Raw genomic sequence first — 26,450 nt, forward strand, 5'->3', positions numbered from 1 at the left:
TAACATTGTAGGTTTTTTTTTATGCATAGCATCCCCCCCCCCCAATTCCTTTTTTCTCAATAACTTAAGCTTACTTTTTCACAGCCTCAATTTCCCCCTGTCTGCGACATTTTCCAGTTGCAGCTGTCAGCACTTGATTACATTTGATCAAAATGTGTTGATAATTTGCCCTGAACCGACGCTGCAGCTACATGTTTGTTTGTGTGTATGGTGGCTATACCGCTGTAAAATATCTGTGTGCCCCTCAGAAAATACACACGGCCGTGATTACAGTAACATTTATTAAAATATTTTAGAAGTTAAAAAACAAAACAAAACCAGATACCGGTATTAATATACTCGACCTGTTTTTATAGAATCGCTGGAGTTTTAAATTATACATGTACAGTAGTTGCTTCTGATTTATGTTGTTTAAATTAAGTGCATTTCATTTTCTGACATTCAGAATCTTCAATCTCTGCGCCACGCATGTTCGCTTCTCATTGGTCAGTTTCCCTAGTTACGGCTGTGCAGCTCCAGGATCGGATCAAGATTTTGGATCAGTGGTGCTTGATCCTGATCCGCTTAGTACAATGCCTTTTCATGATCTGGCTCCAGTGAGCCCGGATCCGATCCTGTTTTTTGAACTCGTCAGTACAACCGTCCCGAGAAGCGATGGCCTGTGCAGAATACTGGGAGAAGACCATATAGAAGGATGGACTGGAGACACGACGACGAAGAAGAACACCATCAGACTTTGATTCATGCTATGTTGCTCCATTTTTTGTCAAGCTTGATATCAACAGGGCTTGAAGACTCTTAATCATAAATACAGAAATATCTTTGTGCAGGTTATTTGGTGGTTATGCATTGGCACCAGTGATTGTTTCATCAGTTATTGTAAGAGTTGTAATCTGGTTTCCTTCAAGGTTTTGCACAATAGGGTATCATTGTAACTGTAGGATTAAAGAACAGATACAGAATGTTGTGGATACATTTCAGTCAATACAGTATTTTGTTAAACTGATCCACAGAAAATATCTAGAATTGACTGAACATTTCCAAATTCTTAAATTAAAGTTTCAAGGTCTGTGTTTATCATGCAATACAAATAATTGAGAGAAAGGTAATATTACATGTGCTGTAAAAATACAGAATTAGTGTCTTAATACATTCTTTTCACCAGGCATGTGGTTCTTTTGCATGGTTGCTTGTAAATAGGGTTTCTGTTTTTTGGTTTTTTTGTTAGTTTCATTTTCCGGTGCTTATTTTGAGTTATTTTCAATTTCTTGTAAATCGTTCTGTTTTCGGAGCGTTCACTTTTTATATATTGTAAGAAATGATTGTTTTCAGTTACTTTACAAAGTGTTTTTTTCTGTCAAAATATGTATAGTAGTAACTCGACAGTACTTGCACACTTAAGTTATATTTATTTATTTATTTATTTATTTATTTATTTATTTATGTACATATATATTTTTTATTTATATGTGTGTGTGTGCTATCTCTCACATTGCAATGTGGTTATCGGTAAATTAAGGGGGCGCTGCTTTTTTTATTTTGTTGGGTGCTCAGGGAATAACTGTAATACAAGATAGTACAAATAATTTTACACACTTGTCATCCCCTAGATTTGACCTTAAATAGGTATTTACCTCAACTCATGTGATTTGGAAGTAGGACTAAAAAATGAATGAAACATTCATTTTAAAAAGGAAACAAGTCGAGAATGTAAATACACCAATATAATATACTGTTTTTCTTAACTTCATAATAGTACATTTTTAAAAAATATGAACAACTCGAAAATTAAAATGTACAGTTCATTATCAATTGTGAAATACTTTTTTATAAGCACTTTAAATCAATTTAACCTGTACAACAGGTTAATGTAGATTCGAATGCTTAAAAATATAAAGAAAATGAAATTCATAGTGGAAAATATTGATAGGGAATTGCTTCCGACTTGTTGAAGGAATGTGGCTTGTCATTGAGGTTAGCGAGTGTATATTTATTGGTTGGTGATAAGTGACTTTTCTTCCAGCTATAACAACTAACGGCACAGCGAGAATTTTTCCAATTGGATCACTAATGAAAGCTGCTCTGCAGCACTCTGAGCTGCTCAAGGAGAGGAACTGAGCATGTCGTTAAGTAGGTTCTTTCACTGAGCTTCTCTGAGTGGCTCACTTACATAACATGCCCTGTATGAATTCCTCTTCTGTGAGGTCATAAAACAGCAGCAGCAGCAGCAGTGACATTTAACCTGAAGACCTTTAGAACCCTTTTCATAATAAATCACAGAGGCTACTTGGGCGCATGGCAATGGTCAAATGTGTTTCGCAGAGAGGACACTCATTGACTCTCGTGCTCAGCAGCAGCAATTAATGGGTTGTAAAAAGAAAAAAAGATTGCCCTTCTGCTGTACAGGCCAGGGAAGAATGCTGAAGTCTGACAATGAGATCAGTAAACTCATTTCATGAAGAATGTTGTTGTTTTTTCCTTGCTAAATGAAGAGGTCACTTCTCCGTCTGCTACTTTTAGTGTTCAACCTTCCTTTCATTACCTGAAGGCCAGTTTTCTGAATTTTCAGAAAGCTGCTAAATTTTTCCTTTTTTTTAATTGATATCTTTGTGTTTATGCAAACGCTCCATTTAAGGATGAAAAAGTCCTCAGTTGAGGACCTGTTTAAATGCAGTGGCAGGAGTGCTGTAACAGACACTGTTGCATTCAGTGAGGCTAAAGATAACAATGCATAGACGTTGGATAACCCCTTATAAAAGTTTACCATAGTAAAAGCATAGCAATGTGTAATAAAGCATAGTAAAAGTACGATAAAGCATAGGTAAGCATTGTAAAGAATAGTGAGGTATGGTAAAGCCTATTAATAAACATGACAAAACAGGGTAAACTATGGTAAATGTATAGTACATTATAACCACGGGGAAAGCATAATAAAACAGCAAAAATACAGTGGCAAACTTTTTAAAGTACTGCTCTTCAAAAAGAAAATTTTATAATTGTTATCATAAGAAATACTGTAATTTTCGGTAATGGCCTTCAAGGTCAATTTTTGCTGCAATAAATGATGGCGCTTCTTTTTCTTTTAATGTACGGCACATGTATGAATAATATATTTCACGGCACATTCATTTTGTGGATTTTTAATAAACGCGAAATTAGCAAACATTTCTTGCTCGCAAAATTTTCTTGTTTTACAGTAACAAAGGAAAGGTTAGCATGTAACACATGACACATGGTAAGCCAGTTTAACACAAACAGTTTAAGAAAAAGAAGGTTGTCTGTGAAGGTTGTCTGTTGTGAACAGTTTTTAATTTAATTCTACGTTCGGTATACATAAATAGGTACCATATAACAAAGATGCAATGTTCCACAATAGTGCTAAATAAATTCCTTGGTGTCTATTTTTAAATAGTCAGGAAAAATATCTAGGATATCAAACAGAGTAATAGATACAAACAGGAGGTGAGATACAGGCTTAGTTACAGTCTTAGTTACAGTCAAGCAGTGACGTGTGTACCCTAATAATTGAAGAGCAATTGAAACTGAATATTTCTGTGGCCTTAATACATCTAGCCTATGTTTATTTTTAACCAGTGTGCAGTGTGCATATTTGGCTCCTCTGATGTATTATAGGTAATAAGTTCCCTCGTCTGTCAGCTGCATCATCTCACCAAGATTTTACATACTGGTTATGTTGTTTATGTGGGATGTCTTGCTTATTAAATCTTGCCTAATTTTGAAGGGGATGACTTCTATCTAGGGATACGAAGGGATTTAGTTAGCAGGAAGTTATGAAGCAGTTGTTGTGTTTATTCATCTTTCCCAATCTTGGAGGCTAGTGTATGTCTGGGATAATGCAATTTAGTTTTAAGTATGGTGTATTAAGTTCAGGCACTAACGATGTGTACAGAACAAAAAGTAAAGCACTCTGCTCAAAGCAGGGTTGCACAAACCTTCCAGTTACAATAAATAAAGAGATTAGTCTCGGGTAATGCAAGGTCAGTGTTCCATCCAGACTGGAGTCTGGCATGGGCAGCTTGACTGTACTGACAGCACGGATTGAGGGGGAATGGGCCAGCGGCCAGCGGTTGCTGTTAGACTCCTTCAGCGCCCTCTTGCAAAGACGATTACTGCCTGTCCAAGGGCAAGACGACCAGGACTCAGCCTCCCAACTGAAAGGTCACTTGGAAAGAATTCACACATGCAAGCCCTGCCATGAAAGAAACTCTCTGCCTGGTACCCATTTAGTTTTTTTTAAAGATTTTAAATTATAGCTTGGCATGCTAAAGAGTACACTCAAGTGCGCAAATCAATGGCCAACATATTTGATTGTTGTCTGGCAATTACTTGAGAAAAAAAACAAAAACCAGTGCCCAATGTTGGCGTCAGTTATTTAATAAAATATAATTTGTTTTTTTTCCCCTCTATCAACCCATAGAAATAACATGACATACTTAAATAGCAACACATTTGTCAGTTCACCTTCCCCAACCTTCCTTCAGCTGCATGTATGCATAGTATTAATAATACACACTATATAAAAGTTTAAATTGCAATTTATTTTGCAAAATTACAGTTTCTATGTCATCTTTGTTTCCTCTCTCCTCCTTTTGTACTAACTATAGCTTGAGGAAATTGGTTTATTTCTTAGTTTGCTGCATGAATAGCTGTGTTCATCCTTGGAATGAGTGTGGACTTGAATCATACCATTAGATATCCCGGTGTCTGCTGCCATTTAGACCACACATTCAAACAGCAAGGCTATGCTATGAATAATGTAGTATTCTCTATGCTGTTTTATTTAAAGCTATAGTTTCTGTTTGGAATATGAGGTCACGGACATTCTTTGAAGGACCAGGTCCAGAGTCTGGCTTTTATGTAAACCAAGCCTTTTTTTTCTTTTTCTTTTTTTATATAAATGATTTGTATTGTGTTTTAAGTCTATGTGCATCTAGCTGCAAGAGGTAATCCAGACTCCCAGCAGCACCCACTCACCCGAAACGCAGACTAAATATTTACCTGTGAAGTGCAGGGCTGAGTCCTCAAGGACTCTATACTGACAGATAAGCTCCCAGTATCAGTTATGTGGCCTTCAATAGTTGTGTCTAGCAACTTCATTGAGAAGTTGTGCCAATAGCTATTTTCAAGCCAGCCACACCCACTGTTCTGTCAATGGTTTAAACAAGCTAATAACATCAATGTTATATATAGTAAACCAGAAAGCCTGTTTAATGGTAAACAATCATATTTATTTTCAGTAAAAAAAAATATCATAGTATAATTGCCTCCTAAGCCAGCTACATTATTAAAATTAATACATTGTAACATGAAACACATGCAAACAAATATGACAAGTCTAATTACAACTATGGCCAAAGGTTTATAATTAACTAATTTGGCTTCATAAAGTCGAATGAAACCTGCTGAATAATGTTATTTTAACATATTGAATTACATACCGCTATGTAGTTTTCCATATATTTAACAAAAAGTATATGTGACATTTTGAAATCTAACATGAAATACTGTACTACTAGTATGGCTTCCGGTTGACCTTTGCGGTATCATGTTGTAGTTTCTTTGATTACATGATGTTAAATAAAATATCTAAATTATGTCTCAATCCTAAAATTCTAGGCAAAATGTTTGGCCTTAGCTGTACATCTGCAGTCTGAAAATGAATTGTAAAATAAAATAGTGTTACTGACTTTGATCCCATGATTCATTCAATTAGTTATTTGACAGAAAAGACTAACATAACCCTAACAAAACCAGTGCATTTATTTTTCAGTTACTGGATTTGAGTAGTTTGTGTTTCTTCTAATGGATGCCTTTCTTGAAGAGGGGTCAGTGAACAACAACCACAAAAAGTGATTAGGTTGTAAAATGTAGTCCAAGGTAGACTTTATTGATTCCAGTATTTTTTTTCTTCTTTTGTCTGTCTGGCACGGACAAGCCTCTTACCCATCAGTCAAAAACAGACTGCCCCTCCTGCCAGTGCTGATGTGGAGCTTCAGGGAAGCAATGGTCAGGAAGAGGGGATGATGGATAAGCACAGCCTCCTGTCTCTGCAGGAAGTGGACAGGGGATTATTTCTTCTGGTCATGAAGGAACTTCTTTGTCAAGGTGTCACTTCATCCGTTAACCTGCATTCAAGTTGCCTTTGTCCCCTTCAGGGGAAGAGAGGGAGAGAGGTTCCTTTTAGGAACTTGCTGCTGTTCACTTTGAGGGCATTATCTTTTAAATAACTCATATAAAATAAAGTAAAAAGATGTTTAATGCCACATGAAAACTGGTTTCCATGGATACAAGCCTCCATTAAGATGATATTTATTACTGTCCTTTTGGGTGAACAGATGGCTTTCTTGGCTACTCTACAAAACATGTTTCAGGTTGTTGGTACTGGATGCAAAGATCTTATACATTTTTTTGCAGAGAATTTTTTAATTTTATTTTGTAGAATGTGTGCTTTTTTTCATTATGAAATTGTAGTCATTTTTTTAAATGTAAGCTTATAACAACATAGTATTCCAGTTTCTTTAGAAAATACTTGATGTCAATACACAGAAGCATTAAATCCTATATAACCAAATAGGCAAACACTTTGCACTGAAGCTATGTCTCGCTCAACTATTTTAAAAGTATTTCGCATTAGAATCTTTATTTTGTTTTGTTTAAGATGTTAAAGATGTTAATACGGCTTTTGGGGACTGGCACTTAACATGTAACATATTTTTTTCCCCCTTTATTTTCATATCCGATGATGTTTGGTTACAAAAGAATAGCCTCATAAAAACATGTGGCTGAGCTTGACCCTAACTTGCTCCTGTCATTTGATAAGGGTGAATGTTTTGTTAAGTTGTGTGTCGCATTAAACGTGGCTTTTAAACCTCCTTTTACAAACCATGACTAATAAGCTTGCCTAAATTGCATTTTAAACGGTTTGCCCTAGAAGGTTCATGGTAACAACAAAAGGAATTGAATGCTGGTAGAGGGCTCCTGAGTTATTCCCTGAATCTGGGAAGAGGATCTGTTGTCATTCCCCATTCTGTTGCTGCATTGCGCCTCCACCACAAGCTTTCATTTGTGTTAAAACAAACACTATAGTGGCGTATCCAGTAAAGGTGCTCCGTGTGGAATGCAGGATGCGCCCTATAGCCTGGATGTCGCCAGTTCGAGTCCAGGTTATTCCTTTGCCGACCGAGGACAGGAGCTAATGGCACACGATTCGGAGGACAGCGTGTGTTGGTCTTCACCCCTCCCAAGTCATGGGTAGTAGTGGTGAGCTAAGCCTAAAAATAATTGGACACTACTAAATTGGGAAGAAAAACAATAAAAATAATTGGCGACTGCTAAATTTATAAAATTTACAAAACAAAAAAAAAGAATGCTGTATTTGGATGTGAGAGAGCTAAACAATTGGAATTCCTTCATAGTATAATAGAAAAATGTATAAAGTATCTTTCTGTTAAATGTCATTATGTAAACCCATTTGCTAGGCTGTGCCTTCAGGGATTTAAATCACCAGCAGAGGCAAGCTGTCCCATAGGTGGCAGGTCACCTTTAGTTATTAAAATATCCCTGTACCAGCCAGGTGCCTTTGCTGTCAAGCATATTGTTGGCAAAAATAGTGTTAATGTTGTATATAAATAGTAGTATTAAATAATGACGTCTGTACGTTTGTTGTGTAAATATTATTTGCAATAATAGAAAATACCTTAAATTATGCTAGCACAGCACCTTATCTGTTCTCAAAAGTGAAACCATTTTGGCAGTAACATAACTAATGATCATGAAACCTTTTTCCATGACTTTTTTTGTTTGCAATTGATAAAACGTTTATAAACACAGTTCTTAAGTTCTGGTTTGAATTGTCAAATTCAGTCTCGGACTGTTGTTATTATTTGTACACAGTTGGAAAGGTACCACATTGCAATAAGTTGCAATATATCAAGTTTTGCTCAATTTTGAACTGAAACCAGTCTGGAAATAGTGGTATAAAGAATTTTAAATAAGGCTATCCGAATTTTTCATTTTTTTCATTTTTTTTTTGTATTTCAAAAGAAAGTAATATCAAAAGGGGCTTCAACAACAACAAAAAGGAAGTTTGATGATGTTGTGCGAATTGAAATAGTTGAGAAGCATGAGCGCTCCTGCCCCTTAATGAAGTGAATACAATGAACATCATCGCCTGATGGATCCTTTGGTCGTGATCTTGTGGTTTGCACTTAATTGGAACGGCTGACTGTGCATTCTTGAGACTTTTCCCAAGATAATTTACACACGCTTTGTTAACTCTAATGGGCATGTTGTCTTTTCACACTTTGGTGCAAAGCGATAAGAAATAAGGGCAAAGCTTGTGTTTACTTAGAGCGACAGTGTACTTCTCTAGTTACTTTTGGGCCTTTGTTCTACAGAGGTTCTTATTGCCACATTGGCTTTATTACATGTTTATTATTATTATTATTATTATTATTATTATTTATTTCTTAGCAGACGCCCTTATCCAGGGCGACTTACAATCGTAAGCAAATACATTTCAAGTGTTACAATACAAGTAATACAATAAGAGCAAGAATACAATAAGAGCAAGATGTGTAGTATTTCAGTTAAATAATACTAGAATAATAAACCAATTTCAGTTGAAACCTAAGCCACATACTGTATGATTGTACAGCCATAGATATACCCCCAATTCAATTTACCTTTGTAAATTTAGTCAAAGGATTGCTTTGATACTGAAAACAGCTTCCCTGACAATGCAAGTTAATCAATCCGAAAGGAAGCAATGTGGCTTACGTAAAATATTAGCCATCTGTGCAGACGAGTTGGTTCTTGTCAGATAAAGGACTACCCTGGGCTATTGAGGCTGGGAAAGAGATAAGCCACAGTAGTAGTGGCTTTGGCACTGGCATTTTACACCTATCTACTAGGACTGCTTAAGCACATTTGTAACTGGGTTCTGTGTAAATATTACAGGAATGCTGGAATTGGCAAGGTCATGCTGACCTCTCTGTTCCTAGTAGCCTGTTGTTATGGATTAGCCCATTTCAAAGGTTAAGCTAATATTGGGATAAGAAGGAACCACAGGTACATATGATAGTTATCAAAACAGGGAAAAAATGGGGAAAGGCAGCAAACAATTTAGTCCCTTTACTAATTTTTAAAACCAACACAGTACACTTAATGGACAGAAAAGTAGTATCTGCACAGCTCACTTGAAAATAGTGCAAACTGTAAATTGGATTTTGGTCAACATTTGGGAGGGGAACTAGAATCCAATACCAATGTGATCGATTCATTTTAAATAAATATCAGATAATTCTGTTCTAAGAGAGACCCTGGTCTCATCCAAGCTATTTCCTCTTCCTTCGGGGCCAGAAATGGGAATTACTAAATTGTATGTGGCCCTTCTAATAGAAAATATGTATTTGGAACACTGTTAGTGCCTTATAACTGTTGGAAATTAAGTGTTTAAAATAATCTATTAAACAGTGTTTGATATTATACTGCAGTAGGCCCAAATTAGGGTTGCCACCTTTTCCACAGACTAAACCCGGACATATTTCTCAGTCAGCCTAGGTCTGTCAAAACTGCAGTATACTGTAATACAGTTTAACACAATACCACCAGATCTCTATACAAATCAGTAATCATGTAATGTACACAGTATTGTGCTGGTGATATTTCTATCAATTGAACTTGTAAGCCATAGTGGATACAGTAAAGAAATACATGCCCATGAAATTCACTAGTTCATTTTAATTAGGGCTTGAACTTTTTGGTTTTTATTTTCCAAATCTCTATCTCTCTTTAAATGTTAACTAGGTGACTGCAAGAATGAAATGCGATTAGGTTCAGTGATAGGCAATTCACATAATTTGTCTTGTCTGTTTGAAATAAAAATTAAGCGAAACAGAATTGGTCTGGGTCAATATATGAAGGTAAAAACAAGTTACATTGTTTTGTAATTAACATAGCTTTTTAAAAGTTTAATTAGGAAACAGAATTGGATCAAAATAAGTTTAAAGGGACGTTATGTGATCAAAAATAAAACCCGAAAACTTCAAGCCCTAATTACAATGTACATTTACCGTGTACCACCACAGAAAAATAGTAATCTTACCTGAGTCAAGTAGCTGTGGTGATGAGTAACGCAATGGTAAGTCAAAGTAATTTCTGAAGTGACAATGCTGCCTACCTCTTTTTTTTCACAAAGAATTATTCCAGATAGCCACTGGATTTCTGAGCCTGCAGATCCCGTTTCTGACTGTCAGGATTATTTTGCAGCCGTTATGTCATGGCAAATTCTGCTCCCTCTACAAATATTAATACGCATTAAAAACTACAAAAGAACAGCACTATCGGTTGTGTGTTGAAAGAGACAAAATGAGTCAAAACATGACTCAAATATGGTTCAGGTTTTTAAATGTGACAAATGGCTAAATATGTAAAGCATAGACATGTGCATATGGTTTAATTACCATTGTATATTGTAATTAAACCATATTTTATGTATTTTTGTATTTACTGAAAAGGTTATTTAATCACAGGCAGATCAATGTAATGTAAAGCATACAAGTATAAACATTACGATTAAATACCAATAAAAAACGTAAACAATATGTTTTTGTTTTTACTCTGTTGACTCGTAATCACAAAAATGAATTGTGACGTTACTTGAGTGGTGGGCGAAATTTGCCATGAAACCACCATTATGATAAAGTAGGGGGAGGATGTGTGCAGAGTAGAGGCCCTACACATGGGTGCATGTGTGTGGTTGTCTGGTGATGGAAACTGTTTAATTGTGTAATTGAGTGATTGAGGTAGGGTTGGAAAAGTGTGGAATAAATAAAAGTATACAAAGGAATGAATGTTTGGTGTGGTTGTGGAGTGTGGAGCAGAGAAGGAGAGTAAGAGAGACTGTGAGAAAGGTACCGTGATAGCTGTGCTTGGGTGCTGTTTTGTTTTGATCAGTTTGAAGAGTTCTGTGTGTAGTGTTTTGTTCAAACTATTATTTTGTTTCCTGTATTTTATTTTTTTTGTGTTTATTAAAAGTGCACAGAAAGCGCTGAACTACAGTTCCTGTGTTGGTGCTATTTTCCTCCGCTGTCTGCCTTGACCGCAAGCCACTGTACCACACCATATTCGCTTGGATTTTGAAGTTCAGGGTGAAGGATCCTTAGACCTAATCCTGCGAGTCCTGAATCACACATTAGCTCAGTACTATATTTGATTGTTTACATCACATGGACATGTTCATTGTCTTCAGCATTATTCAAATGCTGGGGACAAAGTAGAATGTACAGATCAGTACTAAACAGTACATTTCTAATAAAATAGTGGAAATCCTGTAAGCAACTAATGTGTGTCAAAAAAAATATTAAAGGAAGGTTGGTGTTTCTTATGTGTTTCACTTAAAACCAGACATTAGGGCGCGTGGGCTTGTTTTCCTGCCACCCGGACACAGATGTCAAACCCGGACAGGTAGCAACCCTAACCCAAATCCTGATTTGGCCATTTCTTTCACTGTAGATAACACAGAGTCTTTTTTTTCATGTTTTAATAAAATTGTAAATCGGACAAAACGTTAAAGCAAAATGTGTTTTACTTTGTAAGTCTGCATTTGAAATCTTTTTAGAGGGTGGTGCTTAGAAGCCTTTGTTAATAGAAGGTGCTGGCCTGTGTTTGAAATCTGTTTTGAAGTTAAATGCCTTGCCCTTAAACCCAGTCAGATTATCAGAGTGTAGTATGAGGTCAGCAATCAGCTGTGTTGAGAGACAAAAGCTTGCAGCCCCTTAATGAATTGGCTGCAGTCCCTGGTGATATATAACCCCCATCAGCCTCTATTGCCCTTTTAAGTTGCTCAATTTAAAATAAGTTTTATAACTGGACAGTAAACGTCCAGCAGTTTAATGATGATGATGACTTCTTCATCTGCCCAAATGCCTCTTTTGTCGCCCCCACATTACCCCTTTAGATTCCCGTGGCTAATCTGCCTTTGGCTCATTCAGAGCCCAGTCTGGTGCTGACTTCAGCAATGGCATTCAGCTGCAATGCTGCCTTTTGTCTTGCTAGCTTGACTGAAGCCTCCTTGGTTTCTGGAGTCATCTGGCATTCTCACTAGTGGGATTTGCACTTCAGTGCTCAGCAGGTAGCTGACAGCTTTTTATAAGGGAATTAGACCACAGCCTGCCACCCTGCTAGCAAGTGACACTGGGGCTTCTTTTTAACCCCGGGTGAGCGAGAAATACATGGAAAGTTCGTTTATTCATAAACCTTTAATTATTTCTGTTTGATAGATGTGTGATGGAGGCAGAAGAGCAAATTACAGTACATGATCTGCTTCCCATAGCTTAAACAAACTCTGCTGTTTTACACTTCCCATTGATTAACACAATCTCTTCTCAATGAAATGCCTCCAGTACTGTTTTCAGTGAATATGGGAAGATGTAGGGAAATAATGAACTCTACATAGCTCTACTTCTTGTAAATGCATTAAGATATTTAAAGCTAGATTCATTCATGCAAAAAAAAAATCAGTAAATACTATAAAAATAATACTTTTCTTTTGAGTTTCCGTGTATGTAGTTAAAATAAAAAGATTAAGATTTCTTTCACACACATACAAGTCACTAATAATATCTTTGCAGGTTGTATTTAGACTTTGGGAGTAGGGATGACAGCTGTCTCGTGGTTGCTTCTACGGTCTGTGTGAGACAATACATGAAGCCCTGTGCAGTCCAATAGCTCAATTAGACTTATCTACTCGTGTGGAAAGGTGCAGAGGTAACCCCCAAAGCTGGTCAACTCCTGGACCTCCTGATCCACAGCATGTAAGTGGGTCCAAGCTAATGTGTGTGTGATAATGTACTTTACCAATAGGAAACACTGTACTGTGAAAAAAGAATGAAGAGCACTTCCCTCATTCTCATTCTAATTTTAAAATGTTAATTTAACATGCAGCCACTGATCCCAAAAGCATGGGATTATGGAACAGCAATTCTTATCCCTAGTGTGGCTGTACTGGAACCAGAAGAATGTCGTTATCCAAGGCAGCACAGGATCTGGACCCTACACCCACAAAATTAAAGGGAAAGCTTGTGCATAAAAATAATGTCTAGTAATCTAAAAAAAGACAAAGGGTCCTGCATCCTAGCACTTGATCTACTGGAGGCTAAAGCCTTCTTTGGAGGAGATTTGAATGGATTACATTTTAACCAGTTTTCAGCACTGGCCCTAATGTAGGAGATGAATATATCCTTTTGTTTCTGATCACTCAGGCAGGGATGACTTGGTGGGGCAGTGATTTGAGGTGTGGGCAAGAAGGGGCGGAGTTCTGCATACAAAACATTCCCATTGTGCTTCGAGGAGTGTCTTCAAAGCCTCAAAGTGCAGTACATGTAGAACTAGGCTTATATTGCATTGTCAATGTGAGGAGTTTACTATAAATAAAAATAAATAATTTGCTCTTTAGGTGAGACCATTGCTACTGTAGGTACAGTTTTTATTTGAGATGTTGCTTTGGCTGCTTTTGCTACAGAAGAATCACCTTGACTGGGCGCATTTGGTGACAAGAACCCCTTCTTGATATGTGTACCTCTGTGATTAGGCTATTGTGTTTATGTCCTTTCCCCACTGTTTTAGAATCTGAATAGAAATAGTTGTCATGTTTAGATAGAGGATTATTCTTACAATGTCCTTGTTTCACCTAGATGGTGCTTAAATGTTGTACTTTTTAAATGTAAAGTATTTTTTTCTCACAATCTCGCGGCTAAAATTTTAATTAAAAACGGTGATAAAGATTAAGATTTGTGGCATTTTAAGTAGTGTTTGCATTGTAAAATCTAACAAAGTTTTTTTTTGTTATTTGGTCCATTTGGAAAGTCTATAAGGGTTTGCCACTGTCAAAAACTCTACCGGTTATAAATATATAGTTTTATATTGTTTTCCGTATTTCATCATGTACTGGAAATACACTTCAGTTAAAAATTCTAGGGAAGTGAACAAATACATTTTCTTGGTATGCACTGAAATACATTTAAATAAATACAACTTAAATATAAGTTAAATAAATAAAACTATATTTCAAAATGTGTTGTAATATTCCAGTGCATTGCATTCATTAGATATCAATCAATTAATCAATCTTTATTTTATATAGCACCTTTCATAGTGGACCACCATCACGAAGCGCTTTACAAGATGCAGTAACAACAAGAAAATCCATAATACTTTAAATGCAGAGAAATGCATAATACATGATATACAGTAAAAAAAAAACAAAAAAAACAATGCATAATACATTAAATACAGTTGAAAGTGCATAATACATGATAGTAACATAATACATGAAATAGTAGCAGCAACACAGCAGCTAATAGCAGATATCAGGCTTAAAGAGCATGGAAAGCAAGTGAGAACAGGTGGGTCTTGAGAGTTGATTTAAAGCGAGCGACTGTGGGAGCATCACGGACCAAAGCTGGGAGAGAGTTCTAATATATTTGTATATATCTTTTTAATATATTTCTCTTCCTGGAGTCTCCTGGTCTGGAGTTTCTGGGTTTGCTTTGCTTTACTTTTTGTTACTCTGACCTCCCATTGTTTGAGTGTGAAATTCTTGGTAGCAGTTTTCCAAGCAGTGTTCCATTCTGTGCCTACTTTTTTTTTCTTTTCTTTTTTCTGTTGACCAGTTACTCCTGTTATATTACATTATCCACGCAGCTATTCAGCAGCTGAGCAAACCTTCTCAGAGTAAAGGAACAAAAAATGAAGGCTTGTGAGTGTGTATATATATAAACGAATAACAATTGGGACAGTTAACTTCACCCATGCACTTGAAGGAGTGGTTTATAAGCAATTTTGAAGTCACATGGTACAATTCATCAACTAGATTTGTAGGTGTTTATAATAGAAGTTATATAGGCCTAACAGTTTGAAACCATGTGTTGCTAAGTTTTTTGTGAGAAGCTGAAAATGTGTTTAAAAAATATGTAGTTATGTTATGTACAGTTCTGCAGTAAATCATGTTATTTTTTAGTAGAATCATGCTACATTTTACAATGTAATTAATGAGGGCTGCAATGAACTGGATGAAGCTACCTTCAGAATAATCGGTTGATCCTTCATTACTACAGTATGTCAAAAGCACAGAAAAGGTTAGCATGGTGGTGCTGAAATGGCTGAAGGTAATTTTGGCTAGCTTAACTAAGATGAAAGAGAAGTATTTTACATTATTAGCATTAATAATGTATACATATCAGTACTTTTTTGCATATGTAAGGGCATTTGATTGCTACTCAGCTTACATCACCAAGAACCTCGGGGTCACTCTCGACCGCTCCCTCTCCTACTCTCAGCATTATCTGTACCCCCCTCCGCTCCCCTGCTTCCAGAGCCTGCTCCTTCTCCACCCTTGTCCCTCTGTGGTGGAACGACCTACCCATGGATATCAGGACTGCTCAGTCCCTGACCACCTTCCAGCGCCTTCTCAAGACACACCTGTTTAGACAGCATCTGTAAAACTCACAGCTCTTGACTATATTGGACTATATGGCACCCAATTGTACCAGTACTTGCATCAGCTTGTACTTGCACTGAACTGCTCCATACCTTGCTGTACTATACTACTGCTCTTAATTATAACTATTTCCTGTATCTTATACTTGATTTTACTCTTATAGGTATCCGTATTCACATGTTTTGCAATTGCTCTTATTTGAAATCATCCTCATCCGTTTATCGTACTTACTACGTGCTCTTACTTGACTTTACTTGTATAAGCAAATATTTTTACTATAAGTTAATAACTGCTTTTAGTCGAACTCGCTCTTAAATGTAATTATTTACTGCAGTGGTGGGCAAGTAATTTAAATAGCGGGCCAATTGATCCCCTGGCAGCCGCAGAGCGGGCCAATTGCCGTTCCCCAATAACAAGCCCCCCCCCCGGCCGACGCAAGGGTTTTTTTTTAATAATCATTGAGATATATACATATGTTCATACGTTATTTAAAATTGTAACGGCCTAACTAAAACTATTGAAACTGAAAATTACCTTCTCTGTCTGACCTGCCATCCCAGCATACACTGGGGGACACGCCAGCAAAACCGATGCACTAAACAGGCTGACCAAGAATCTTTGGAGGACTGCCTTCGTATCGCCATCACATCTGTCACTCCAGGGGCCGGTTGTACTAACGAGATCAAAAAACAGGAACGGATCCAGACTCACTGGAGCCGGATCATGAAAAGGCATTGTACTAGGCGGATCAGAATCAAGCTCCACTCATACGAAATGTTGATCCGATCCTGGAGCTGCGCAGCCGTAACTAGGGAAACTGACCAATGAGAAGCGAATATGCGTGGCGCAGAGATTGAAGATTCTGATTGTCAGAAAATGAAATACATTTAATTTAAACAACATAAATCAGAAGCAACTACTGTGCATGTATAATTTTAAACTCCAGCGATTCTATAAAAACAGGTCGAGTATATTAATACCGGTATCTGGATTTGTTTTGTGTTTTTAACTTCTAAAAATATTTTAATAAATGTTACTGTAATCACGGTCGTGTGTATTTTCTGACGGGCACACAGATATTTTACAGCGGTATAGCCACATACACACAAACATGTAGCTGCAGCGTCGGTTCAGGGCAAATTATCAACACATTTTGAGCAAATGTAATCAAGTGCTGACAGCTGCAACTGGAAAATGTCGCGGACAGGGGGAGATTGAGGCTGTGAAAAGGTAAGCTAGTTATTGAAAAAAAGGAATTGGGGGGGGGGGGGAATGATATGCATTAAAAAAAACCTACCACGTTAAATCTAATTAAAAAGCAATGATTTAATTGTAATCGATAACATGAGAACGCCAGTATGACTTTGTCAACACAGAAAACGTAGAAATATTTATGAAACCTCATTACACAGTCAGGTCTATTTTTTTTTTCTGTAGCTATACGGCAAAAACAGAAATGTCAGATATAGCTAAACACAAACTAATATTATACAAAGTTGTTCTAATTGATATTATCTTAATACAGTACTGTTAAAGCTACTTTTAAATGCAATTTTGCTTAATGTTTTCTAAAACGTTAAATGATCTCCGTTTCAATCTGAAATAAATATTTTTGGATATCCCTGAAAGCAGGTTTTAAAGTTTATTAAGTTATCGTTACAATTCTCCAAATTCAGTATAGTGCTTATTTAAATATTATTTTAGCAATTTTAAAAAGGTTTCAGTTATGTATTTTGATGATGCATGGTCCATTTTAAAAACGTTCGATCAAGCTCTGATCCGATTCTGAGCTTGGTGTATAACTAACATGCTTGATCCGATAGTTGGGCCGTATTCTTATTTATTCCTCTCAGGCAAAACCCTCGAGGTTTTTTTCGATCTTTAAAAACCCGACCTATACGTGTCTGACGGTTTCGAATAAAACGAATTGCGTTTAGTTCCTCAATTTTTCAAAAGTGGGATCAAGTTCTGAATGTTCTAAAGCTTATTATTTATTTATTTATTTATTTATTTATTTATTTATTTATTTTTAATATCCCTGCCAAGGAGGCTTTTGCGGGCCGGACAGCACAGGTCGACCATTGCCGACCATTGATTTACTGTATTCTTGATTTTGCTCTTGTTTGATTTGTCTGCTACTGATTTTATTGTACTTTATTTCTGCTCTTATCTGTAATGTGATATTTTGTTACAACTGTAAGTCGCCCTGGATAAGGGCGTTTGCTAATAATAATAATAATAACCAGACACCAGGTAATTGACTGGATAAAATCAGATAGCAATTAATTCCACAAATTATTTATTTACCAGCACATAAATAAAGAAACTAAATCGACCCAACACCCTTGAAGAGTGTTTTGTATGTGTGGGGAGAAACAAGCTCATGAAACCAGGGGCAAGTTCTGATGACACATTCCTCGGAAAGCATTCTGATATTGCCAGGGTCGCCCACGATTGGAATTACCCCAATAAACCATAGTGGGAAAGTGAAGCTGTGGTTTTTCACTCAGGGCTGAGATTTACAATCTTGTGATCCATGAAGGAGGGTGTCTTTCTGTTGGAATTGTGGTTCTTCCTTTCTCTCTCTTCCTCCTCAGAATAACTGGAGGAGATGTTGTCGTCTTTTGTTCGCTCAGTATGGTCCTCCTCAGAGTAGCTGGAGGAGATGTTGTCGTCTTTTGTTAGCTCGGCAGTATGGTCCTCCTCAGAGTAGCTGGAGGAGATACTGTCGTCTTTTGTTAGCTCGGCAGTATGGTCCTCCTCAGAGTAGCTGGAGGAGATGTTGTCGTCTTTTGTTCGCTCGGCAGTATGGTTCTCCTCAGAGTAGCTGGAGGAGATGTTGTCATCTTTTGTTCACTCAGCAGTATGGTCCTCCTCAGAGTAGCTGGAGGAGATGTTGTCGTCTTTTGTTCGCTCGGCAGTATGGTTCTCCTCAGAGTAGCTGGAGGAGATGTTGTCATCTTTTGTTCACTCAGCAGTATGGTCCTCCTCAGAGTAGCTGGAGGAGATGTTGTCGTCTTTTGTTCGCTCAGCAGTATGGTCCTCCTAAGAGCAGCTGTCACTTCAGGATAAGCCTGGCAAGATGGATGAGTCACAAGTGAACTGGAGCAAATGGTAGAAATGAGGATAGGCAGGGGAAGAGGGGGAGGGTGTTTGTAGGGGGTGGAGAGATTTGGGCGGGTGGGGGTCTTGCAGCATGAAGCAGTGAACAAGCAATCTCTTTTAGACCTGAGGAGTATCGTGTACAATGTAGGTGGAACAAGGACAGAGCAGAGTGCTAGAATTAGTGTGGACAGCTTCTTGAGTTATTGAGGCAACACTGGATTGTGAGGGTTTTCATTTTAGTGGTGTTGCTTCCCTGCTGGGATACCTTAAATTTGGAGTGGTTGCTGCTGGAGCGAGAAGACTGACAGTTGTGTGGCATGTGATGGAAGGTAAACTTGGTTTTAATAGATTCACAAGCTGGTCTTATTTTTACTGGAGGGGTTAATGAATGAGAATGTTATCTCATATTTTATATTTAGCCATGGTGGAAACTTGAAGAAGGCTGAAGGTTTTTTTTTTTTTTTTTTGGTTGATCCTTTACCTCCCTGCTGTTTCCCTTTGGAATCAAAATCAAGCACATAATTAAAAATTATTAGTATTTACAGTAATGTGGGACTTTAGCTTTTTTTTATCAGCTATTCATGATACTTTGTAATGGTAATATATTGCAGTAAATTCCTTGACATACACAGTCAACCTTTACTTTAAAGTATTATATTTAAAAAAAATAAGAATTTTTATTAACCCTGTATTTTACAAAATTGTTTTAAGTACTGAAAAAAGGTTTGAATATCAAGTTTAGCTCATGTAAAAAATGTGTGTACTGTAACTCTTCACTTCTGAAGTATTTTCAATATATTGCAGATTGACAAAAGCTCTTTTGCATTCTGGTTCCATTTCATCTTTATTGGGTGTAAGTAATTATGCAAATGAAGGGATCAACAAAAGGGATGGGGGTGGAGGGTGGCCATTGAGGAGAATGTGTGCTTACTGAACAGAGGTTCCAGAGCCTGAGGGCAAAGGTATTGCCTTGCATTCGAATTAGTCCAAAATGCATTTAAAATGTCATTATTAGTTGGCAAAGTGTGGAGTGTGAGGCAGGGAAGCAAAACTCCAGACTTGTCCTGGGTAGCCATTTGGATTGAGTTACCACTTTTTCATTAAGGCCCTTGTGGTTCTTAGAGGAGTGTTGAGGCTTGACCTTACTGACCATCTGTATCGGACAAGCATGTGCTGTGCCCTGCAGAGCAGGGGAGTGTGTGAGTGAGCGAGTGAACGAGTGAGCACAGACCCAGGGATTTACACATAGCAACTGCAGTGGCTTTAGTGGACTGAAAGAGAGGAGGTTGTGAAGCGTGGTGTGGTACAACCAGGATACAAATCAGTGTTTTGGGCTTGAGGAACAGAAAGCGGAGGCCGTGTTAAACTTCAAGCATCCTTGGGAAGTTATATAGTTACAGGTACCACAGATTTTGGTCAGGATTGTTTTTGTATTGGAAAACGGCTTAACAACTTGGATGTATTACTGTAACAGAATATCCTATAGATTTCTTTGATAAAGGATTTCATGTTACTAGACTAATGTTAAATTATTGGTGCTTTTTGTTCACCCCAGTTCATTTTACGCTTCCTGTATGCATTGCACTTTTTATTTAAGAAAATTTGGTTTTAATCCTTTATTTTTGAAGGCTATTAGATGCTTAACATGTTGGGGTAATGATAGAGTACAAACATCTTACTACACTTAGACTAGACCTTACAACTGATTTTTGTAAGTCTTGCAAACATCAGCTGCTGGATGTTTTGGGGGCTTGCTAATTAACTGATATTGTGATTGCATGCAACTGAATTGGATGGTCTTTTCAAATTAGTTTCTGTTACTTGCCATAATGCTCTGTTTTATACATTTCCCTGTGACTTGCAAATGACTCTGATTCTTTTGAAATGAATACAACAGTAACACACCCAAATGCTTCACTTTCACATTCAAAGACTTCATACTGTTATTTTGATCTACTCAGTTCCTATCAGCTGAAAGAAAATTGTGAATACCCTATTTCAAAAGTTAACTCTCCTTATCAAATCCAATTGAATTTTTTTTTGTAGAAAATGATGTAACTACGTCATATTTTATGTATCTTGTTTAAAATATATCTATATATCTATCTATATATATCTATATATATATATATATATATATATATATATATATATATATATATATATATATATATATATATATATAGCCAAAATTATTCAATTAAATGTGAACATCTTCATTATTAAAAAAATGTTTTTAGCCTGTGGATATAGATAAATGCACTATTTTGATTAACTGGTCTTAAGCAGCAGAACATTTAACATACAGAAATAAACTATAAACTTTTGGCCTTTTATTATAAACCGTGGTGGCATTTAGATCAGTTGAGTACGTATTCCAAATCAGTTCCACCGTTTAGAATAATACTACATTTTCAGTAATACTACATTTTCAGTGCTTTACTTGACAGTGTCCTGGTAAGAAAAAAGTACATTCTTGATTAATCTGGCATTAAAGCTATTATTGTACATCTAAATAAATGTGAAATTATGTAAACTAATTTGACCCGTTTTGAAGTAAGTGAAAGGAATAAAACAATTTTAACAAAGTAAAACTCACAATGAACTGCTTTTGCTAGCCTTTGCCTTTGCTACTAACATAGGGATGATTAGCTACAATTTATTTCAAAGCAAAGAATAGAATTAGGTTGAGACATGGATTTTCTGGAAGGGTTGGAAGGGTTGGAAGGAAGCAATTGCAAAGTGATCAGACCGGATAATGCTAATGCTCCGCTTTGGTCTCTCTTTGTGTCTTTGTGTAGGTGCTAAGACTCTGTCCTCAACAAGCAGGGCTTTACAAATTGAAGTAGCTGCAAGTCTGCTTTAGTCATTACGCTGTGGCACAGAGGTGAAAATGTTCCAAGACTGTTAAACAAAACTTAAAAGGTAAGCAAAGCATATTTATTTGTTCATTTAGTCAGTGTACAGCAATGGCCAAAAGTTTTCCATTACCTAGAATTTTAGGATTGAGACATCACTTAGATCTTTCATTTAACATAATGTAATCAAGAAACTATAAAATGATATCGCAGAAGTATACTGGAAGCCATAATAGCAGTACAGTCTTTCATGTTCGAAATGTCACATTTTTCAATTTGTCAGTTTTTTTTGTTAAAAACTACAAAGCGGTATGTGATTAAATATGTTAACATGACATTATTCAGCAGGTTCCATTCGACTTTATGAAGCAAAATTTGTTAATTCTATAGAGTGATGCAAAACTTTTGGCCATAGCTGTAGGTTGGGATGGGAGGATAAACCTTCCATTGGCACCTGTTACAAGCAGTGTTTTAAAAGATAAGAACAATGGCAGCATATACCTACTTGGCCTTGGTAATCTGGTAGCTCCTACACAAATTGTCACGTGGTTCAAGACATGCTGTATCCTCGCATAACAGAGACCCTCTTTGGGAAACGCAGCAGGGTCAATTCAATTGATCCAAGTATCATCACTGAGTTTAATATAATTTGAAAGCCAAGGTTATGAAACTCAAGCATCTAACAGTGCATGTGAGTCTCTTTAGAGGATTTCTGTCTGTGAAAATATATAAAATGGATCCCATTTAGTTATTTAAAAGATAATTCTAACATACTGCTAATTCTCAGGTGATGTTGCCTTTACATTACTGAAGATTGTAAAAAAAAAAGTACTTTTTCATAAATCAACCATTCAGTTAATTTGGGAGGCAAAATCAAGCACTTATAGACCAGGCCTTTCGTCTAACTATGTCCTTATTTATTACATTAAATCAAGTAAACTTCTGACCAGGTCCATAAATCAATTAATTATACCAAATAAACCTGGAATAGAGCGGCACATATGCCCACATTCACTTTGCTAAATGTAATTGGACAGCAAACAAAGAACAGCGTATTTGATCTCTTCTTTGGGACTAGAGTAAATAATGGTCTACATTTTGTAAAACTGTTTAAGCCCAAGTGGTGCATTACATTTATAGCTTGGAAGTATTACTCTGACCCTGACATAATTTGTATAAAACTATCAAGGTTTTCTTTAGCATTTTGTAAAATGCTATTCATTACCGGTGCACTGTGGTATAAGCAGCACTATAGGGCCCAGTGTGAGAGCAGTCATTGCCACATACCAGGTTCAGTTCACAGCTTAGTTTGCGCCACCCAGAAACTGCTGGCCTCTTGCTAAGCAGGCGTCTGTTGAATCACCTGAGGCATGGTGACTATGAGAAAAAGGGAGACCTCTGTAATTCTGGATTTCTCCCCAGGCCAGGTGCTAGGAGGAAGAAATATTTGGCAGTTTGTCAGACACAATTGCAAGGGGCTGAAAACCAGATAGACTGGGTCAGCAGTGAAGCAAATTGTGGTTTCATGCTTTAAGGCTTTTACAAAAGAAAAGCATCTCCCATAAAGCCCTCGGGAGTTACTTTTAAAGAAAAAAAAAAAGAAATACTGTAGACGCTTTGTCCAAAGAAGCTTATCTCAGTCAAAGCAGAAATAGTGAATGTTAATTTGTTCTTTTGTCCTAGCAAGGGGGACCCTTTTTCACCAGGCTTTCCTAAATCTCTTGAGGTCTCATTCACAGGTTAATTAATTCAAGTTTTAGTTTTACAGAATCCAAAATAATACATTATGTATACTGCTTGGCAGCTGCCAGTCTGATTAATAAACAAATAGCTTGTACTATTACAGTAAAATGTGCCAAAATCGTTTGTTGGCTGGATTTGTACATTGACATTTCCCTAGGGACTAGGCCTGTGCACTAAAAAAAATTGACAGAGTGTAATACAGTGCTCACCCGTTAAAACGCGCACCGTTATAGTGCGGAATCGGTTCTAACACTGTAGGGTGGTGGCTCCCACTTGCTCCATAATGCCATTGCAGTCGCCCTTTTACACTTGTTATAAGGCGGAACACAAATAGCACAGTCTTGTTACCAAGCACCCCACTATAGCGTTATAAAGGGTGAACACTGTATATAGATTGGGAGGTATAAAATATTATTTATATTCTTACCAGTTCCGTTGAAACTCTTAATAGAGTTGAGCCTTTTTTATTGTTATTTCTTTCCACATTTAGCCAAGTTAGTATCGCTCTCCGGGTCACTCTGAATTCTGTAGGGTAGTGTCACTGAATTTTCTTACGAACAAACCATGGAAGTTAATTAGGGTTGTAGTTGTTCAGGATAAGAAGGGGGTTAGCCTCAGAACTCTACACTTGGTAGGAAATAAGCAAAAGGTCAGGCACCCAGGGACTTGGCACGTGCCAGAAAAACACTTTCTGCTTCATTGCACGGATCCCTGGTCTTTTAATCTTTGACCCCCAGTAACAAAGCCAGTTTATCCCACAGGCACATTAAAGATCGGTTGAACACAATGATGGACAGTGCAACCATCTTTTCACTATTGGGCCATTGATAACATTGTTTAATGCAACAGAGCCCTTTGGAAGGGACAAAGCCATACAGAGTAAATGTCCTTAGTGGTCTGCTTCTCTGCATCAGACAATTCTTGTGAATTGACATGCACTAATGTACTGTCCCTTTTTGTGAGTTATACTGCATAACTATTGATATTAGCTGTAATATATAAAATGAGGAAGAATTTCTCCCAACAAAGTACAGAATAACACAATGGACATTTGCTGCTTGTTAACCAAATCAATTGGAACGTCCATACTACTCCACTGTCTCATCAAGGTTTATGACAGTTATCTCTATCATTTAAATACCTCCAACTGTAAGAATTGGCAATAATAAAGTAGAGGATATCAGGTAAGTGGTAGCATAGGAGCTTAAGTCTGCAGCACACAATGAATAGGCTTGATTTTAAAACTAGTTAATATTTAACCTTCTTAAAATAGTTCACCAGTGAGTAATTCATATAAGGTTATGGAGCTTGTTTGCATTATTTTATATTTGTCATATTTAAAAATATACTTATGCAAATCTGAGAGATTTTAGAGAGTTTAAGTTCAATCAAGCTTGAGGATCTTTTGTTTGTTTTTGTATTTGAGGAAATGCAAGCCTTGCATTGTGTTACTAAGTTATCAGTGATCTAAGTATGTAGGTGTTGGATCAACATGGACAGTTTCATTTACCTCACTGCTTGCCAAATTCAGTTCAAAAAGAGAACCACTTGTGCTTGCTGTAGTGATTTTAATTCTTGGAATTTCTTTACTTCATGGTTTGAAGCCTACAAAGTAGATGCAGAAAGTCAGCATACCTTCCTTGAAACTTGAGGACTCACAAAGCATCAAGCTGCTCACCCAACTTGTTCCTTAACAAGTTATTTAATACAAAACTACAGTATTTACTCCAATTTACATGCTGATTAGGTACTTTTTTTAAGCCTCACAGATGAGGATCTTAAAAAGTTTAGGCAGTAGAGAAATGGTTTTCCCATATCTGACATTAGGGTTCATAGTAAACGGCTAACTTTTTCAAATACTGCAAAACTGTGCAAAAGTCAAGGAAAGAAAACTCTGCTCAAAACTGTAGAGCAATACACTCATCTTGTTTATGTCCATTTTATTTCATTCATTACCTTTATCTTTCTGTTCTTGCTGAAAGAGTAGAACTAAATTAGCAGGTGATACAATTAAATGTGTATGTTTGTGGGGGTGGTGAAATCGTGAAAAAGGAATCCGTTATTGACAGCTTGTGGCAGGAATAGCCCTTGTGGCAGCAGCTATTGACCTGTGTGACTCGTCGGGCCTGTCATAAGCGGCTGCTGTGCTTGAAGAGCTTTTCAGCCTATTGAGCCGCTTTAGCATGCACTCTGCTCCCTGGTGAAGAGGCATGTCTCACAGGCTGCCTCTCACTTCATCTCCTGGCACATTAGCCACCTGCTACATGAGGGGGCCGACCTCCGAACTGGAGCAGATGTGTTTGCATGTGGGTGGGGGTGGAAAAAAGGTGGGTGTAGGAGAGAGGAGAGGGAGAAAAAAAGGGACAGGAGTTATGTAGAGAAACAAAAACACCTTATGTTTCCATAAAAGTAATCCAGAATAAGAGAAGTAAATGGAATGACTAGAAAGATAAGAGTTGGGCGCCAGGATTCTGCAATTGTAGCTCTTTTAAAATATGCTGGTAAGAACAAGAGGCGTTTTTCCCTGATCTGTGGGATGCAACGGTTATGAGTTTCCAAACCGAAACCAACATTTTCATAAAATTCCAAATTGAACGAAAGCATCAAAAGATAAAACCAAACCGAAACCAAATCCAAAATATTTGTACAATGAAAAAGCAGCAACAGTCGGCACCATTTTCAGGAGTTTATTCTTTTCTGCATGTAGACAATTATTAACATACAGGTAGTGGACAAAAAAATGGAAACACCTGGGTAAATGAGGGACACCAAATTGAAAGCAAGGGCTTCCACACAGGTGTGACTCATGCGTTAATTAAGCAAATAACATCCCAGGCCTGCTGGACAGGCCTGGTTGCCTATAATTATGGCTAGCATAGTTGCAAGAGGAGACCTCAGTGACTTTGAAAGAGGGGTGATTGTTGGGGTGTGTTTGGAAGGAGCTTCAGTGACCAAGACAGCTGAACTTGCTGATGTTTCACGAGCAACGGTGTCTAAGGTGATGCCGGCATGTAACTCCGAGGGAAAGACATAATAAGCAAAGGGCAACAGTGGGCGGAAGTGCATACTCCAGGATTGTGATATTCGTGCATTAATTCGAAGTGCAAGGCAAAAACAGGTGAGCAACTGCAGATCAATTGACTGCAAATTTCAACCTGGGGCGTGAGCAGCCAGTTTCATCAAAAACGGTCCGCCGAGAACTCCACAGTGCGGGATACCATAGT

The 26,450-nt window shown here is 37.2% G+C and overlaps 1 protein-coding gene across 8 annotated transcripts in view; it reads left to right on the forward strand.

Annotated features, from left to right (window-relative positions):
* LOC117395060 (GREB1-like protein) overlaps nt 1–26,450 on the forward strand; it is a 67,030-nt gene that overhangs the window by 12,736 nt on the left and 27,844 nt on the right. For 4 of the 8 annotated variants that reach the window (XM_033993911.3, XM_059015656.1, XM_059015657.1 and 1 more), the window contains exons 1-2: nt 16,220–16,750; nt 21,427–21,550. The gene's annotated coding sequence lies outside the window, so the exon portion shown is untranslated. Of the gene's footprint in view, nt 1–16,217; nt 16,751–18,740; nt 18,955–21,426; nt 21,551–26,450 lie in introns of those variants that run through there. The other 4 variants (XM_059015663.1, XM_059015658.1, XM_059015655.1 and 1 more) reach the window with 4 other exon arrangements.

Source organism: Acipenser ruthenus, chromosome 3, assembly GCF_902713425.1.
Source record: "Acipenser ruthenus chromosome 3, fAciRut3.2 maternal haplotype, whole genome shotgun sequence".
In the NCBI taxonomy this organism is placed as follows: domain Eukaryota; kingdom Metazoa; phylum Chordata; class Actinopteri; order Acipenseriformes; family Acipenseridae; genus Acipenser; species Acipenser ruthenus.